We start from the raw sequence: 17078 nt of genomic DNA on the forward strand, positions 1-17078 counted from the left end.
AAATATTTGAATATGTTCATGATGAAATAAGAGTGGTAAAAATACGAAGCAGCTTATTAGCCAAAGAGAAAAGAGCAAACGTCAAAATGATCGAATGGAATACTATTTATATTTAATTTAAAAACTTCATCTTTAGATTGATCCTAATGATGGATTGCTGACTAGGAGAAATTTTTAATCTGATTCTACAAAACAAAACTTGATCAATAAATACATCTGACCATAAAAAAATAGCTTTATTGTCATATATACATATTTAGTTTGTGACAAAACAAAACAAAACATAATATAGCAAAGAAATAACATTTTTATTATAAATGAACACATGGAAAACAAATAGTAAGACCTCTGCCCTCAGTTCTAATGACTGTTTTTTAAAGGAGCCAATATTTTTAACATGTTCCATGATAGGGGGTTTAGCATTTCTTTTACTTTTTGTTCTTGGTTAAGAGACATAAATAAGATTTAGAAAAAAGGAAACAAACCAGTTGTTATTTTAATTCAAAAATGTGAATTTATTGAACTATGTTAAGAATATAAATCCTCATTTGTTTTACATTGGGTTGCAGCCATTACTTTATTATCAGCTATATCATACTGATCTTCGGTTTGTTCTCCAAAAAAATGATCGTAAGTATTATTTACATCATCTTTGGGTTCATTACCGGAAGTTTCTGTTACGTTATATGTATTGTCGGACAAATGGACGTCATATGTTAACGGTTCACTTTCTGCTCTTGAAGGCACATGTGCAGAAACATCATAGTCATTTTCCATCTGGTTCTGTCTGTTTGGAACACCATTGTCAGCCGTCTGGTTTTCCTTACTGCCCATCGATTGTGCATTTACTTCAGAATAATCATACTGATCCCGGTTTTCTGATTCTATATTCATTTCAATATCTTCAGTACGTACTGTAACCTTTCGTTGTTTTGATTTCCTATATCTGTAAAATCAAGTCATGTGTATATACTTTTAAAATTAGATTATATGTATATAAATAGCAAAATCCAGACAAAAAGTAAGCATAGTTAAGTTGTAACGGTTATTTTCTATTTCATTTGGTCTCTGGTGAAGAGTTGTCTCATCGGCAATCATGCCACTTCTTATATTTACAATAATTATTCTGTATTTCATAATACTCAAATATACAAACTGCTGTATAACTGATATTAAATTTAAAACAAAATAAATACGATACCCGATTATTTTTTTATTTTAATATTTCAAAATGCATTGTTATGCCAAACCAAAAAAACATCATGAACATTGGAATAATAAGTGAATATGTGCAATGCCGTTAAACACAACATTTTTTGATTGGTTGATTGTTGCATGGGTGCTTAAAACGTCTACTTTTCGAAAAAATTCATCAAATAGTGTTACAGGTTAAGAGAAGATTACACAAACAAATTTTTGAGAAGTTTACGCTTTAGTTATAAAGCATAAGTATGGTGAAATGTAATTCTTGTTTTTTTGTCTTAAAAATATTTTTTAAAAGTGTTAAAATATTGTTTAATGTTTTGAGAGAGCACAGCAAACGGGTACAATTTTTCAAGGTAAAAAGGTTCTAAACAGGTTAGATAAATACTGTTAACTTTTAAGCGTAGGTAGAGTATGCATTTAAAGGAAGGTGTAATTTGGCCTCTGAAACAGCGAAAATGATAACATTATTCGACACGAACAAAACGATATTAACATTGTTTTATAAATGAATATGTTGGTAAATTCAGGTGATTGTTCTGAAAAAAGGAGTAGTTTCATTGCCTTTTGGTGTCGACGTCACTGCTATGTACCTTGCCACACATTTCAACATTTATATATAAAAAAAGTATAACAAAAATGCCGAACTCCAAGGCATACTCAAAAAGGTCCATAATAATTGTCTTAACCAAACGCCAGACTGTATCAACCAACGGAACGAATGGAAAACAACTGTCATACTCCCGACCTGGCGCAGCCCTCTTCGATGAAAATGGTGTGTTAAACCTAGTTTTATAGCTAGCTAAACCTCCAACTTGTATGACAATTGTTCATAGTTCCGTTATATTGACAAAATTGGGTGAGCAACCAAAACAGACATAAGTTAATGTGATAATAATTGGGATTCAGCAACCAAAACTGTGTAAACATACACAACAGCTGACTAAAAAAATCAAACAAACATACAAATAAATCTAGCAAACACGCCAACAAACAATTTTTGTAGCTGAAAGTAAATTTGATTTTTCGTCCCATAAATATCTAATTTTAATGTAGTTTTAGGTAAATTAAATATGTCCAAAAGCCTAACCCAAAAACATATTTTACATATTGAAACATCTTTATATAAGACGTATAACTCCTACATATCTATATGCGAAAAGCTGTTGCTCATATGCAAATTTTGAATTGGGATTATCTTGACGAATTTTTTATTTTTTTGTAAAATTCAAGATCCTTGAAAGAAAAACAAACGAATATGAAGAAGAAAAAAAGAGATGTTTGACAAACTTGTGATCATCTGAAAAAGATAGATTTATAATCCTGAGAGGTTGTCAGATACTAATTATAAACTACATTAAAAATATTAGATATCTATTTTGAATTACATTTGCATATGTTGAAATTGACATTTTTGGAGGAATATATCAATGTTGAAATGAAACGAGGATGACGTAGCAGTGACAGCAACAGGCAAATTAAGTTTAAATTTAACTGAAATCAAATGGAAAATCGTGGTTTACCTACATCTCCTTTACATTTATTATATATCATTGAAATTCCGATGTATTGGCTATTGAATTAATAAAAGTTTAGTATTGTATTAAAACAAACCTTTTGAAAAGTAAAGTCACTATCACCAAGATAATCAAGGCTGCAACAACACCGAGTACAATTCCGACAATGGTTAATTCTGAAACAAAAAGCGTGAGTTGCACATACATAAAGATTGCCAAAAGTGTAAAATAATGCATCTTATATTTTGCTCGCACAAGGTTACCTGCAAACTAGTCAATTAATTACTGTACTCAATATTACATGTTATTTATTTTTTATACATTAATTAAATGTATGGAATATATAATGTTTATAATTTCTTTCTGTGTACTGTTATGTAATGTAACTAAATAGATTATTTAATTTTTTTGCAATAAAAAGGGATCTTGAATAAATAATAGATGAAAGTAAACCATAACTTTTTGGTCTATTCTTTTATAGTAATTATGAGTCATAGAAGAAAAGATAAAATCATAAGGCATCTTTGGAGGTCATAGCTTTTGTATTTTTGTTATAATTAATCAGTCAAGATATTAACCTCTTCTCTGATAATATATAATATCTAAGTTCTATTCATTTAGTTTTATATGATTTATTGAGTGTTGTTTGATTAACGTTCGTTTGCCAACTATTCGTGCTTAGATATTAGAAGATGTGGTTACATTGCATTCAAGACGAGCTGCAATATATGCAATAGCTAGGTTCTACCAAGTGGTCGTGTGACAAAAAAGTTAGGAAACTTTGACTGCCACTCAAAAATATACGATAAGCTATAATTTATATTCCCACAGGCCATCACCGGACCTCTAAACTATGAAGGGCCATTCGGGTGATCATGCAATTATATTGACACGTTCGCTTGAGAAACACGTTTAAGTTTGTTCGCGTACCCTAGAGTAACACATTGTAGTTCTTTCGCGTTACTTTGAGCAACACGTTGCAACTATTGTATGTTTGAAGTTGTTAAACGTATAAACGATACCAATTACGTTCGTAATGAACATGATGAACTCGTCTGTTCTAGGAAGTCAAAAATATGTTCTTACCATTTAAATACTTCACATGTTGAAATGAAGGACACTCACACGAGGCAATTTATGAATGATAAAAAACGAAAATTTTAGTGTCTGTGTCAGAAAAGTATTGTGTTCAGACATAAGTTATTGGAAAATCTTCTACTGGCCTGTCGCTTGACGCTATTTTTATGGGATTATGATTTCAATTTGATAGACAAATTATGTATCCAATTAACGGTTGCTTATGCAGATAATTCTGTTAGTCGTAATAGGGGTGATATGTTTTTGTATCATACTAGTACGCGGTCCCTACAGGAACGCGAACCACATTCTCTGTAAAGCATCAAGGCGTTGCTCTACTTTCAACCTAACCTGACTGTGCATTTATATATTCCAAGACGACTAACGAACACCTTTTTTCAGTTGAGGTTTACTGCCGAATGGTAGAATCCAACGTGACCATATATCTCTATCTACGTCAACCCATATATTTTATAGTTAACGCAAAAAAAAAATGTACTCCATGAAATTTGATATCTGAGGTGAAAATAAATTAATCAATATATTATTCAAATGAATATTGTGTGTTTATCTTTTTAATTTAACGATGAACGCGAAGTGAAAATAAACATTTTAAAAACAATTTAACGTCGAGCCGGTTTGTGTTATCATTATCGCCACCAACTAGTTTACATTGGTTGCAAAAAGTAATTCCGTCAACGTCGTCTATCCAAAAATAAATAACTCCAAGAGCCACTACCGGAAGCCTTCTCGACCAATCATATAAGTATTTTCCCTGATATTCAAATCATATAAAAATTATTTTTTTGAATAATCTTCATATATGAACCATATTTAGATAAATGTTACGATAACTTGGCAGGACATAAATTATGAATTAAGTAATAAATTCGGGTCGGCTAGATAATAATTTTGGAAAACAATCGGTCCGAACAAGAGAAAATGAAGAAATTAACATAAGAAAAGTTATCTCTCGAAGTAAATACACCATTACTGTACAAAAATATAAGCATACAACATTTTTTCCGCGCTTGTTCGGGTTACTATCTTATCGAACATGTTTGGTTTTTTTTATTAATTCATGTAGCACTCATTTTTCTATTTCGTAGGGTAAACAGTAACTTAATTATAATACAACTTAAAGGGGCATTAGCTGTCAAATTCATGTTCACCGATTTGTCTCAAATTCTTATATTCGACTAATAACATACTAAAACACATATCAAAATTATAAAATGTCTAAAATAAACAATTTACGATGCATAGACTCGATGGTATGTATCATCATTTCGTGTGTATTTTAGTCTAGACGCCATCTAATTAACCATCGAGGTGACCTCCGAAGACTGCCGACGGTCACATAACCCGATATAAACATAAACATAGATATAAATAGATTGCGAACTAGTGCAATTGGATTTTTCTAGGTCTGTTTGATTTCATATAATAGATTAAAAAAATATGTTAACAATCGTTTTTACCTGTATAAGAACGAGTTTTTCTAGATCGAATCAGTCAACCAAATGGTTTACCCTTGTTTCGCTTCCAATGTTTACATTCGTTTCCATTTAATATCTGAACACGCCTAGTTCATGCGTAACTCATCTCTAGCTATAGGGATCTATTAAAGTTCACATGAATAAGGATTCAATGAGGTCGAACTATTCACTTGCAAGTGAATACTTCATTAGCGATGTTTCTTTGCTTAATTTGACAAAACTGAACCAAACTGGCTGTTAAAAGCGAATTATTATTTCACTATATCACTTTCATTAATGATTGAACAAAACAAAAACATATTTAATTTTTTTTTTATATCTCGTAGCTAATGCCCCTTTAAAACCTCTGCAAAATAGAACTTTAAATTCTTAAAGATAGCACATACGGTAAAAACAGAAAAATATTAAAATACAAATATAGAAAGAGTTATGATTGGTTTTGCTTCATTCTGTTCCACAAATCATATATCCATCATCGTGTAAACTCATATGCTTCAGAAATCATCCCCGTGAGTAGAAGTGCAAGCTGTAATTTTTATTAGGGTTGATTACTGATACATTTCATCTGATGGGTCGTGGCTTAAACGAAATGTAATTACATGCAAAAGTTACGGGTAGAATTTGAAAATGATTTATATTTAACAAGCGATGGCTAGTATTAAGACACGTCAACTGTTTAATCAACAGAACAAGGAATGCTAAATATACAATATTTAAGACATACACAAGCTAGCATTAAGTTCTTGTTCAATTCATTTTTATCAAATGTCCTCTAATGCTGAATAGACAATTGCTAACTAGGTAAATATCATTCAGTTAGAAATTAAAGATGTTCGACCAACTACAGACAATGTTGTGCTATATGATTATATGTTCAATATCATTAACCATAATTTAGTATACCGTCACTGGTGCTTTCTTCATCGTTTTGCATTACATGTTCTGTCTCTTTTGCAAGTTGTCCTGATTTGTCTTCGGCACTTACAAGGCTTATGACTGTAATTTTCAAATAAGATTTAACAAGTCAAGATCAAATTGTAACTTAAAGAGTAAAAACTGTGATGTTTGTAAGTCCCAAATCGACCAAATTGTCATTCAGTTATTGTATCAAAGGTTAGAACAATATATTATACATGCTATATCCAGACAACTTAACAGAAGAATAATATTTTTGACCATTTCTACCAATTGTTATATTATCTCCGTGAAATTATTTAACATTTAAAAAAGTGGCCCATACCAGCGGCACGTCTTTGTACATCTTTATGTAGGAAGAGACCCTTCCCCCGTGCGCTTATCAAACAATGTGTATCCGACGTGATCCCATAATATAACTCATCGATCCGGTCTAGAATGCTCATAATGTTACTTTCGTTTATAATTTTGTTTCCTTTCCGTAAGGCATTCCCATTTCTAAAACCCATTTTAGCCAATAAAATCTATTTAGAAGCAACATTATCAAGAAAACCGATCAGAACTAACTTTTGTTTCGTTATAATTTCAAGATGTTGTGTATATCGTATACAATTAACAGCTTGACATCGTGATGCGAAGCAATAATGTTTGTAGAATAGTCTTTAATTTATTTAGCTAATGTAATTAATATAATGTATATAGCTTACAATCTTCAATTTGTATGCTCAGATTCAAGAACATCGTTCACCAATTTCAGTATATGACTTTTTTTTTTCGTCTTGTCAAAGTGATTGAACAAGTGTGGTCTTTTGTGAGGCACTGTACATTCATTTCACGTGAAATTAAAAATTTCGTATGATGCATATGTAAGTGTATGCTTATCCAAAAACATTGCATCAAGAACACCGTGAAGTCATAGTCCTGTATATAGAGCATGTTCCGGCTGCGGCGTTACAGGCTGCAAAGCAGTATGGTTTTTAAGACAGGCAGGATTTGGTATGAAAGTAAGTGCAAGTAAATTAGTATTCTAATTTTTCTTATGTTAATAGACTCATGACGATTAAGTCTAAGAACTTGACAAATTGTACAGATCCCTTTTTTGCAATTTCCCTGATGTATTTATTTAAGGGAAGATCAACATTTTACATATTCACGTTATTTTTCCACCTGCCAAAGTAGCGAACTTAGTTGGTTTACAGTATTTCTGTCAATGGGTTTCTGTCTCATTGACGTACACAAGACACAGAACCAATTCGTGAAAAAAAAAAGGAACAGCCCCAGTATTATTGTTTCTTCATCGCAAAACCAGTCAGGCCTTTGTAAAGATGTTGTGAATCCCTGAGTAGCAAAAACACAAATTGAGGATGAATGAAATCATAGAATGAATTATGAAACAAAGTAAAAAAAAAAATTTCTCACAAGGTCATAATTTGCTTTTAAGGAATTGACCTTTGAAATGACAGAAGTCGGTTTAATACCATAACATCTATTATGCACATTTTAAAGAAATTTTACGAGATTTTCTGAAAATTTCTTTATAGAAATAATATTATAGTTCTAATAATTCAAACGACAGGAACAATTTTTCGTAAATCTGAGCATATATCTAATGTTATCACAAAATAATTCAAAGTTGGGATGCTAAAAGACTCTATCACGAGTTGGTTGACCGCTATGGAATATTTTTTCAACAGATAACGACGGATATGTTCCAATTGTCGTAACTACAATCCCGTCCCCTTTTCCTCGAACGTGACCTACCGAATTAGACTTATCGCAGATTTTGTATTAATTTGAGCAACACGACCGATGCCACAAGTGGAGCAGAATCTGCTTACCCTTCTAGAACCTCTGAGATCATTCCCGGTTTTTTGTGGGGTTTGTGTTGCTCAGTCTTTGTTTACTGTTGTTTTTCGTTTTTCGTTTTTTGTCATGGTATTGTCAGTTTGTTTTCGACTAATGAGTTTGAAATTCTTTGGTATCTTTCGCCACTATTTTAAGACCGCGGTCTGTAAGTGTAAACATAAAATTAGGACAAGTTAGACGAATTATTTTTTCCGGTAATCTGTGATTGTTTTCTAGGTCAGTAAGCACACGTTTTCTTTGTAAAGCGTTAACACGTAGTTGTCATCATTCTGTGCAACGTGTTTCCTGGATTTGTCCATGAGGTAATGAAAAAAGAGTTGCTTTTTATAGAAATAAACAATTATATTAGCGTTAACATTATTATCCTTATGTATGCTCATCCGTTAAAGGTAGTTTCCCGACCTGTTACAACAATGTAGAAACATGTACATACTAAACACGTATTGTCAGAATTTAACCAGAACAGTGGTACCAATCGTCAATTTTCTGATATTTACTCACGGAGTAAACACAAACTATCATGGTTACTAAAGCAACAAAAAAAAATATTCTACAGAACAATGTCTTAGGAGAATTGAACATTTTTGTTCAAAACCATAATCTGTATAGTGATAAAAAAAATTTATTTAATTATGTGCAAAATTTTGAATGACGTTGATAAAAGGGGTTTATTGATTTCTAAACTTGACCAACTGATTCACAGATCCAATTAAGGGCATACGATACAGTTACAGGAGAAGTTATGACGTTGCTAACGTAAATTGTTATTTTCGCGACGTCAAACTGTGACTTATTAGGAAAAGATGCAGTTTTCGACTGATTTTTATCATTCAAACTGATTTAACTTGAAAACGAGTTCATGGACCCTTCTTTTTTAAAATGACATTTGGTTTGATTACGTATGAAGATTATGTGTACCAATTTTCATGAAAAAGTCAATAGTGCAATTATTTTAAATTTGATAAATATATAGCAAAAAATGACGTTTTTTTCTACATTCATGAACATTTGATAAATATGAGTTATTTGTAAAAATAAAATGTACAAATTTATAAAACATTTATATAAAACAGAAATTACAAATAATTTAACAAAAAACAGCTTGTGTATATCTTTTAAAACAAAAAAGCTATGTATTTCTGTCGAAAGGAAAAATACGTCCACAAATCCGAATTTTGAGGAAATATCTGAAATTTCAACCTCAATTTACTCAAAAAGTAGCACATGATGGTATATTTTTTATTGCATATTTGATTTAATCAGGTAAAAAATAGCCTATATGCAAATTTTCATCAAAATTTCATTACGGGATCAAAACTGTATCGTATGCCCTTAAGTCTGAACCAGTTTATATTAAGTTTTTGAGTGAAAAGCCAATATTAATCTTATGGTTTAGTAAAACAAAAATCGCTTATTATGTCCATATCAAAACTTTCATCAACACATACCGTCCTATTTAGTCTATAAAGGAATTCCCACTTTTGACGTCATGAAACGGATTTATACGGATATCCTTTTGTAGTTGCCATGACGTTCTACGGTAAATATAATTTTATGACTTAACATAAAACATTGGAATTATTTGAAATGAACTTATTTCAGTATAGAAAAGCTTTTTTGAGTGATTTTGATATGTTTCTACCCATGATCACCTATAAACGTATACAAAAAGACGACATGACGTCTTCTATGATTGTGACATGTTTCCTATATTGTTTTGATCGTTACCTGTAGTCTGAGTAGCATTGGTCCAGATAGACGTTACATTCTGATGTTCACTAATAAATCGGTCATGGGGGACCCCAGTCGCCTCTGAAAAACATATTATTTAAATACATTTAAGTTAAGGTACGACTTTCTCCTATTCATTATTACTAGATTTTTCCTCGCTATGTTCGAGAGTAGATGAGATAATAATAAACTAGCTTCACTTTATTAATGAATTTAAAGAGAATTGAAAGAAATCTTTCGAACTAGGTAATTTGTGACAAATTTACATTGAGATTAGGCAAATACATTGTAGAAGATATTTTCAAAAGAAAGTAAAAAAATCTACAGAACAGAGGCCAGACTAATGTGAACAAGACCCTACTTATTACCTAATCTGGCTACATATTTGGACTCCTTCAATTCAAAAATCAAAAAGTGATATAAATCTACCAAATAAGATCCTTCAGATGTTCCTACGATATTAGCCTGCCAGTCATCAGTAATCATATTTTGAATTTTGTGTTATATAGTTCCCAAGGACTTCAAACGTTTTGCATGTAGTGCAAAACAGCAAAAACTATCAAAATTGCTCTATATACATGTAGGCAGAATACAAGTTTTGCACATGCTTTGATACCATACTTACTACCTAGCTGTTTAAAAACCAAAGTTTGAAAGAAAAAACATTTTTATTAGTGCAGTGTTTAAGTGAATTGTGAAATGTAATTGTTTTGCAATTTTATATATTGCTAAATAAACACCCTAAGGGGACATGTCACCTACACTTGTAAAGATATAAAGGCTAATTGATGCAAAGAAACCAAATCTGTGTTATAGTCGCATATGAATAATTACATCTATATTCGTGATGTACATGTAAGTATGCTAAAATTGTGTAGACATTTAGGCTGTTAAGCAATAAACGAAAAGTTTTGAATTGTCATTTTCAATATATAGTCAAATAATTTTCTACTCCATTGAATCATTAAAAAGAACTATTTATTTTTGAGTTAACAGTTATACTAATTTAAGCAGAATGGAAATTCAATATATATTTTTTGGAGATATATCTATAAATCTTATTGAAAAAAAACAACTGTTTACATTTGTCCATGTATGTCTTAATGTTACTGGACCAATCCTTTCTCAAACAATTAATACACTATATGAATATATATATTTCAAACAAGTGAACTAATAAATTGAAATATTTAGTCTTCCTGTATATATTTTTTTTTCATTGCATTTTTAATTGATCGGCAAATCCTCTTGGAGATTTAGGCCTGTATTTCATATTGCCCATTATTACCCAGTAAAACCCAGTAAATCCCGGGTTTTTCCGAGAATTTCCCACTGGCCTGGCCAATGCTCATAACACTCGGATTTTGCCAACCCTATTCGCCACTGACATATTTAATAAAAAAAAAAACATTTCTTAAATTTCGATGATGAATTCCCTAAGACAAAGTTAACAGAAGGTGTTCTGTTTTCTTTTATGATCTCTCATCATATAGGTCCTAAAATATAAGCGCATTATTTGCTTTTACAAGTTTGTTTTGAGAGTTCTTGATGAAGTTAAATCCATGAAGTGCATCGGACACACATAATTTCTAAAGTGTTTTACTTTAATGTTCAACATTTTCTACTTAAGGAAATGCCTGTTCCAAGCCAGGAATATGACAGTTCTTTTCCATTCGTTTGATGTGTATAAGCTTTTGATTTTGTCATTTGATAAGGGACCTTCCGTTTTAAATTTTCCTTGGAGTTCGGTATTTTTGTTATTTTACTTTTTTTATTATGTCATTGGGTTGTTGTTTAATTGACTTACAATACAAACTTTTTGTACATCTTTGTACAAAAACATTTATGGTTTTATTGCATCTGAACAGTACTGAGGTAATGGTTAATTCAATTTGACAACAGAAAAAAACAAGTTACTTATAAGTATTGTTCTCACAAAGGCAACACAAGTGTGCATTTTTAATTTAAAAAAAAAACTGCACATACCGTGGTATATTTTTCTTTTACAGTGATATCTAACTTCCAGGTACTTTGTAACACCCACACATTGATTTCCAAACTTATCCGTTGTTACAACGAGAACACATCTTTGTGATTCACCACATTCATTATTTAGAACATGTAGTGTTCTCTTGTGGCTGTCACAAGCAAATACCTCAGTACCAAAGAATTCTCTACATCGCTTACTGTCTGAATGTTTACGTCCATAGTTTGCATAGTCAAAAACTATTACAGAGTTGTTTGGACATGCTATATTCAGCGTATTACCTTGACATAGAACTAAAATTAAACATTTATTTCTTGAGTTTCGATTTAAATCTATTACATCATAAATCTATAGGTTTAAGGAACATGTCTTCAAACTTGTCATATCATTGAATTATAGATTTGAGGAACATAAAACTAAGAAAGTTTCGTTTAATAAGAACAACTGTTTTCTACTACAAACATGTTTGTTATTCGCATCAACCTAGATGCTAGTTAATGTGAGATGGATAAAGGTATATTTATATATTGTCTTATCTGCCTTCTCTATAGGCGGTTTGAATCAGATGTGGATACTAACATATTCCAAAGATATGTTAGAGTACCTACTATCTTAGTTTCTTCTCACCTGCAATAGTATTTTAACATATGACTTTTCTATCCTTTACACAAGCATTTCCTATTCCAGTTATTAAAACAACCGACAGCATTTGTCCTATTTTGTTACGTTAAGAGAACGTGTTTAAAAAAAACATTCGGCATTCCTATGGGAGGTAGACTGCATACATGACCTTCTTCAGAAGAATGACAGGAAGCTAGCATTATCCTTTCACTTCACATTCCGCTATATGAATAACTCATTTGGTGACTATGTTACATTTAAACGCATCTATCCAATACTAGTAATAGAAATAAAGGATACAACGGATACAGCTAAGTCTGCGTCATATCTTGACTTAATCTTGAAATTGACAATAACAATGACAACCATAATGCAGTATCTGCTTACCCTTCCGGATCACCTGAGGTCACCCCCGGTTATTTGTAGGTTTGTGCTGCTCAGTCTATATTTTATTTCATTTTATTATTGTATACTGTTGTTTGTATTTTGGTCATTTTTTTTTTCCATGGCGTTCTCAATTTGTCATCGACGAATGAGTTTCAATATCCGTTTGGTATCTTTCGCCTCAATTTTACTCACGGTAACTGAACTTCAACACAATTAAACATTATTACTGCATACCATTACTAGTAAGTAAAAGTTTTATTACAGCCAAATATTGTTTACATTGCTTAATTCCGCCTAACATTTATCAGTAAATGATATTGATACTAGTACCTTTTGTTATTGGATTTACATGTTCATCTGACAGGATTTCTGTAGATTTTGTAATATGATCTACAAATTAATGAGAATATTTTTTTCAATTAATTAATCATTATTGTATTGGTTTTTTTTTTCTTAATTTTCATACAATGTCATTTTTACAGGTAGTTGAAATATTCATATTTATCTATGTATGTTCTGTTTACTATTGATCTTCTTGTATATTATATCAGTCTCATTCAGATGTGTCATGTATTCACGCAGCTTGCTTAAAGATAAAAAAGTCTATCATTTTCAAACTGTTGAATTGATAGATGTTGCCTTTTCCACTAATAATCCAATTCAAGTACATAATTCATACATTTTTGGCTTATAGATTATTAAACCTTATGTTTGTTTTCCGATTATTCATCGTTAAGGTATAACTTTATACTTTTCACATTTAATGTAAAATTCTCAATTACCTGTATCCAATTTATTTAAAGCAAGTACCTGTTGTCATCATTAATGCCGTATCGGTACTACCCTTTGCATTTATATCCCTTTGGTTCATATGATCCCCTGAACCAGTTTCTCTCTGATAAAATGTTGATATTGCATAATTATCTACAGGTGTTAAACAAATTCTATAATAGATTTTCTCTAATTCTTTACCGATTTTTCCTTTTCTAACCTAATTTGTTTTATTTAAGCAAATAGAAGTTCGTGTGAACTCAGTTTTTCATTAATCAAAACTCAATTATGACGTCAAATTTCATGTTTTCGAATGAATTTCATTTTTTGAAAAGGTTATCACGAAAAAAAGCGACGACGTTTGATAACGTAACACAGAAAGAACACATCTTTCTGCAGATCATTGGAAAAGTAGCATTACGTTTTTCTTCGTATCGTCTAAAAGAGATTCTATCACCAAACCTCGTGTAATACGATATTTCTCCACTCTCGACAGTAAAATTCGAAATATTTAAAACGCACGGCGAGCCTCAAGTTTTGAATTTTAAAATTTAAGTGGGAGAAATATCGTAGCACACTTGATGCAGTGGTATAATCCATATTTATATCATGCAATCATCGTTAAAAAAAATCGCAAGAGAAAATTTACTGTGGAAAAGAATTTCAATGAAAGATTTTTAGTTGGACTTCCTTTGATATACCATCAAAATATTTGATGATAAGTAGTTTTCATATTAATCATTTTCTTCACTCGCTGACTAATAAAAAGTTCTTTTAGATATTGTAATAACATGAATAAGTTGCCGGGAATATTTATTGGGCCATCAACTAATGTTTCAAGATGATTATTGTTGAGGTTAAGTCGGATCTGTAATTTTACCGATTGTGTCGTATTACCGATTATGACATTTTGACGGGTGATGCATGCAAAGCAGAAGACGCTTACCCGGTCAATGCACTCGGCATCGTTCCTTTATAAATTCATGCGATTCTCTTAGTATTAGTTTATGATCTCTTCTTAATCGATTTATGAGATTTAAACATTGGTCCACTAGTGTTGTCTCCAATTTTCAAGTTAAATTATTTGCCTAAATTTACATATATCTTTGATGATTTAAATAGGAAAAACAAAGAAATTTAACGAACCTGCATAAATTAAAATCTAATTACAAATTTCGAAATTGCTACTAGACAAAAAAAAGATGATTTTATTTGAGTTTAAAGTTTATTGCAGGTGATCGACACTAATCTTTTATAATTCTATTTCTTTCTAGCCAGTAATTCAATGTTTTATTTTTAAATGCATAGATAGATGTATTTTAAGATGTCATCAAATCTTTTTACACACATTTACTTCCCCTTCCTCAAACCGATAAGCAGACACATGAACAAGATAAATTCAACCTACTTTTACTTGTGATTCTAATAATTTAGTGTTACATGTGTTATGTGCATAACTGTTGATAACAACAACAAAAAAACAAATGTAGTAACTATTGAATTAAATGCATATTAATTCAATCTATCCTAATAGGGGATAGATTGCGTTAACTTTGTGAAGTTGCCGTTTCAGTTATTCGAGTTATCTTTCTTTATACAGTTTCTTTATAATGTAGGTTTGCGATTTTCTGAAAATCAAACTACGCTTCTCGAAATAGGGTCACGTGGCCTAGCGGACCAATATCGTTTGTGACGTCAGTGTATCGTCTGCATTGGCGTTCAGAGATTTAAAGAAGAACAGGCAGACATTTTTCGTCATGGTAAATTCTGGGTTTTGTATTAATATATTTCTATGTAATGTAAGAAAAACCCACCCGCCCACCTCTTGATTTTAAAATGTGTATTTTGGCGATATACTGCTGCTGTTTTGATTTATTTTTCAGGTTTTTATGGACATAAAAATTATATTATTTCCGTGTACCCAATGGTGTATGATGATTCGTCATGGCTCACCAAGTGTAGAAATTCCAAGATGACTCAAGAAGAGATTTAATTAGCTATATTTCGTTCAAATTTTGATCGTTATTCTATAAGAAAATCGCAAACCTACATTATAAAGAAACTGTATAAAGAAAGATAACTCGAATAACTGAAACGGCAACTTCACAAAGTTAACGCAATCTATCCCCTATTAGGATAGATTGAATTAACTTAGGATTCATGCTTGAATAAATACCAAAGAGATATAAATGAATTATTATTTTAATTGGCAAAATAAAGGCCACGGCTCACAAATTTATCAAACATTATCATCAATAAAGATGAAACATTAGCATGATCATGAATCACAAATGATCAAAATTAACACATTAGCGTGGATCACTGTTGATCAGTTATAATATTAGAATGGATCACGATTGATCAATTAAAACCTTAGCATGGATCACGATTGATCAATTATAACATTAGCATTGATCAAGAATGATCAATTAGAACCATCTGTACAAAAAGAGCACTTTATCATTACTGTCCATTTATGAATACTGACATTGACTTTAAAAATACTGGCCCTGGGAACAGAAACTCAGTAACGGATATTATAGTCCATTATGTGAACATGGTGCAAGATTGTTGGCGTTGTGTCGCTTTCCCGCCAAATGGTCACATGTTAACATGCGACCACCGCCATGAAATAAAAAGAAAACGACGCAACAAGCCGTGGCCTTATTGACTTTTGGTTACTATATATTTATATTAATCCCTTCTCTCGCAGGGGGAAGCCTTTAAATAAACGAACGTCATAACACACTGTTGCAAGTGCACGACTTAAATTAACAAATATTATTAAATTTGAAACCGCACAGTTTGTACACTAAATCCTTATCTGCACATTTTCTTCATTAGTAACGCTTACACAACTTCCTGGAGAAAACTTTGAATTCTATACAAAAATTGTTCATTTCCCATGTTTGAAAGATGAACACCATCCTTGTGGAATAGTCCCTTCTCATTCCATGTTATTTCAGGATATTTTATATATCCTCCACCAGACTTAAGACATAACCAACCAGCAAAATTGTTAATTCTGACCGCAGCCCGGTTCAGAGACTTAATGTTTTGGCTTTTCCGCCAAAATAGCCTCGGTAGTATCTGGGACCAAATTAGTGTAGCTTTAGGGAGCAATTCTGAAACCTTACAAAGAGACGACTTAATTTGCCGTCTAAAATTATGTAACTTGCAGGAGCCTATGTTGTTCCCCCTACAATGTATAATTAAAAAATCTGGCTCCTGTTCAAATCTTAATAAATATTTTGTCCTTTGTACTAATTCGTGCCAATTCATGCCCCCTTTACCTTGCCACCAAATGGGACATTTTTCCGCTTCAAACTCAAATGGATGCCGTCATAAGTGGTGCGGGCATGGGTAAATGCATGTTTTACAATGGACGAGCCTATTATCCAAACAGACTTTTTCTCATATCTCTCAAGTGTCCCTATTAAAACACATTTAAATTTTTAATAACACATGTACCAACTATTTACATCTATAAACAATAATTGTCTT

The 17078-nt window shown here is 31.5% G+C and overlaps 1 long non-coding RNA gene across 1 annotated transcript; it reads right to left on the minus strand.

Moving 5' to 3' along the window:
• Positions 1-217: 217 nt before the first annotated feature.
• On the minus strand, positions 218-13187 carry LOC127708900 (uncharacterized). The gene is made up of 6 exons (XR_007985429.1): positions 13134-13187; positions 11795-12088; positions 9806-9889; positions 6200-6292; positions 2818-2896; positions 218-946 (listed from the first exon to the last, which is right to left on the minus strand). It is a non-coding gene; the product is annotated as an uncharacterized LOC127708900 (long non-coding RNA).
• Positions 13188-17078: the final 3891 nt, after the last annotated feature.

This window comes from Mytilus californianus, unplaced genomic scaffold, assembly GCF_021869535.1.
Source record: "Mytilus californianus isolate M0D057914Y unplaced genomic scaffold, xbMytCali1.0.p SCAF_7, whole genome shotgun sequence".
NCBI classification, from domain to species: domain Eukaryota; kingdom Metazoa; phylum Mollusca; class Bivalvia; order Mytilida; family Mytilidae; genus Mytilus; species Mytilus californianus.